This window comes from Aplysia californica, unplaced genomic scaffold, assembly GCF_000002075.1.
Source record: "Aplysia californica isolate F4 #8 unplaced genomic scaffold, AplCal3.0 scaffold00012, whole genome shotgun sequence".
NCBI lineage: Eukaryota > Metazoa > Mollusca > Gastropoda > Aplysiida > Aplysiidae > Aplysia > Aplysia californica.
This window is the reverse complement of record NW_004797282.1, coordinates 2,351,644-2,354,799: the sequence shown is the minus strand read 5'-3', so window position 1 is coordinate 2,354,799 and position 3,156 is coordinate 2,351,644. Positions and strand designations below refer to the sequence as shown.

The window sequence follows — 3,156 nt, the reverse complement described above, 5'->3', positions numbered from 1 at the left end:
CTCGGTCGGTGGCCTTCAAAAACAAACACGTTTGTTTTCAGGCCTGCTTATCACGCGATGGGACGGTTTGCATCCAATCACAACAAGGCTCAGTCTCGTGTCTATGTTGACACAGCGATGTAAAGGTCGGCATTTCCGCTTGAATGAGATTATAAAAGGTTATCCACGCTTATGGGGTTACAGTAGGATGTCGCAGCATTGCAACAGGGAACTGCGGAAAGGAGTCCTTGAAAGCCATTGAGGTTAAAGGTTTCTCTACTTTAACTTCCAGGTGGACGGGTATAATCGCGACGGGGTTGTAGTGTGCACTATTACTAATATCACCAGAAAACGACCCGACCCCACGCCCCGACCAGACCCGACCTCACCCGATCGCGAGTCAGATTTGTAACAAACTAGTCATTTATACTGAATGGTTTCAGAACATACAGCAGCCTGCAGGGGAGCGGGGAATTAATTGATGCAGGGGAAATCTTTCTTTAAAAATTGATGGCTATACAAATTTGTAATATTTTGGAATAAAAAATATCGAGTCACTTAAAGAATATTGCGATACATTTTTAAAGATGAAAAATTCCAGAAACTGAATCAGGCATGGAGCTGCGTACGTGTTCAGGGGAGTTGCGTTTTCCTTCTTCAAAAGCTAAAATTGTGACTGTAATTACAAGGCTAGTATTTTATGCCCCCCCCCCTCACCCTTTCCTTCATTCTCTTTAGATTGTTCATCAAAATAATAAAATCGACGAAAACAACATTAGTCCTCCTGGTGTTCAATTTCTAACTGGTTTTTTTCTTTTCTTTTTTTTCCCTCGACATTTTTTGTGTACATCTAAAGATAAATTTCTGAGTGAATTTTATTGAAAACGTTGATCAAGGGCACAAAAAACATATTAATAGATTTGCAGTTTTTTTAAAGACTCTGAAGCTTTGGAAGTTACCAAAGTTGTGGAGCTCCTCTCTTTATGTTTACCTCTGGCGCCAGGCGACACTCACAAATGCCAAAATAACTGATTCCAGCACGTTGTAGCTCAATTATGAGTCGGATTGATCAAATCTACCTTTCAGGACCAACCTAGGGTGAGACAGAGGGATGCAGCGCCTAAGCAGACAGACGAAAAAGATCCCCCCCCTCCCCCAGAACCAAATTCACATTTTCTGACTGCAGAGGCGAACCGTCAAAAAGTTACAGGGACTGCTGCGCAGGGGAACAGCGACTTTGATGTTATCAGCTGATGTAGTCCACTTCTATTATATATATTATATATGCATATTGCTGTTTAAAATTCTAGCTGTAATAGCAATAATAAATCAAAACAAATAAAAATAATAATAATAATAATAATAAAAATAATATCATCATCATCATTATCATATACATAATAATACTAATATTTATAACAACAATAATGATAATAGAAGAAGAAAAAGAAGAAGGAGAAGAAGAAGAAGAAGAAGAAGAAGAAGAAGAAGAAGAAGAAGAAGAAGAAGGAGAAGAAGAAGAAGAAGAAGAAGAAAAATTTTCGAGGCACCCCACAAAACAATAACACTTTGAAGGACTCTGTGCAAATGACACAAAATAACTTTGTTTAATCACTCAACTGAAATATGACGAAAACCACTCAAGCACAGTCATAAAAAGCGCCAAACACTTTACATGAACGTTCCAAAAGGACTGAATTGACAATCGTACCGAACTCAAACTGTTTTAACGCAACGCTCCTTGCCTAATAAATAACCGTATGAGTGGTTTACCCAGGCAGAGTGAGCTGTTTTAGATAATTGGCCAGACTTACTTTTTAATCCCACAATGTTCTCCATCTAACCTTTTGTGTTTGGCACGATTTGTGGGGGCAGGCAATTACTTTTTTTTTTTTTTCTTGAGCAATTATAGCTCTGAGGAAATGATTTTATTATTATAATTACCATTATAAGTATTATACTTAGTATAGTTATTGCTGATGGAAAGTCCGGGTTCGAGCCTGGGTTCGGACACGGATTTTTTGTTTGTAGCCTCCTGCCCACTCAGCAGTAATGGATACCTGACTTAGAGTTGGGAAAGTAAAGGCGGCGTGGAAAGGAACTGGCCACCCTACCACAATATGCCGAGGGCCTAGGAAACTGTCTCACTAACAAGGCAATCCCCAACGTCCGGATCGGATGCGGGAACAACTTTACTTTTTATTGCTGATATTATTGTTACATGTATTACCATTAATAAAGTTGCTGTTGCTGTTGCTGCTGTTATTGTCGTTATTATTATTATTATTATTATTATTATTATTATTATTATTATTATTATTATTATTATTATTATTATTATTATTATTATTATTATTGTTATTATCATTGTACACTAGCGAGCAAAAGAAACGCAAAATCCTGTTTACCTTCGCAATGGTGATCATGTTCGTTTTCCATTTTTTACAAAACAGGGTAATTTAAACACAAACTGTTTTCTGGCGTTATGAAAGGATACGTGGGGCATCACCGGGAATATCAAATTCTAACGGAATACATTTTCAACTTCCGGTTAATGCACCAACATACTCAGTAGTGGTTATGGGCACTATTAAATCGGATAACAGCAGTACATATCCAGTACAAGGAAGCCACTAGGCTGTTGGTAAATCGTAGCGGGATCTTACTTACTTACTTTTTTCTTCCTCTTGTACCGGGGGGGTGTCGCGGGGAGACACAGGCGTCTGTCTGCAGCTAGGCGAGTGGCCTGTAGAAGGGGCATCCCGTGAGTTCTGAGGGTGTCTGCCTCCGATTCACTCCATCGTCGCCTTGGTCCTACTCTGGTTCTCCATCCAGAATATTTAAAGTTGTATGCTCTCAGAGCTGGATGGTTTGAGAGCACCCGCGTAAGGTGTCCGAACCACTTGACCTTTTGTTTTTCAATGTGTCGTTGGACTGGTGTTGCTCCTATAGTGTCCCTTATGACTTCATTTTTAATTTTGTCTCTTCTTGTTTTGTTGACCGCTCTTCTTTAGCATTTCATCGCGAGTGTGACCAGTTTCCTCTCTAGGGCTTTTGTTAGGGATCAAGTCTGGCTCTGATATGTGTGCGTTGGAAGCAAAATGGCGTTGATGAGCTTCGCCTTGGTGCTCATGGGGATTTTGGGATGTTTCAGGAGAGGGCTGAGTTGATAGCTGA

At 39.7% G+C, this 3,156-nt stretch overlaps 1 protein-coding gene across 1 annotated transcript in view; it reads right to left on the bottom strand.

Moving 5' to 3' along the window:
• The window catches only part of LOC106012139, a gene marked incomplete in the record, with an annotated part of 7,419 nt that extends 5,704 nt beyond the window's left edge, over nt 1–1,715 (bottom strand). The window contains 1 exon segment of the mRNA XM_013084110.2: nt 1,600–1,715.
• Between the last annotated feature and the right edge of the window lie 1,441 nt (nt 1,716–3,156).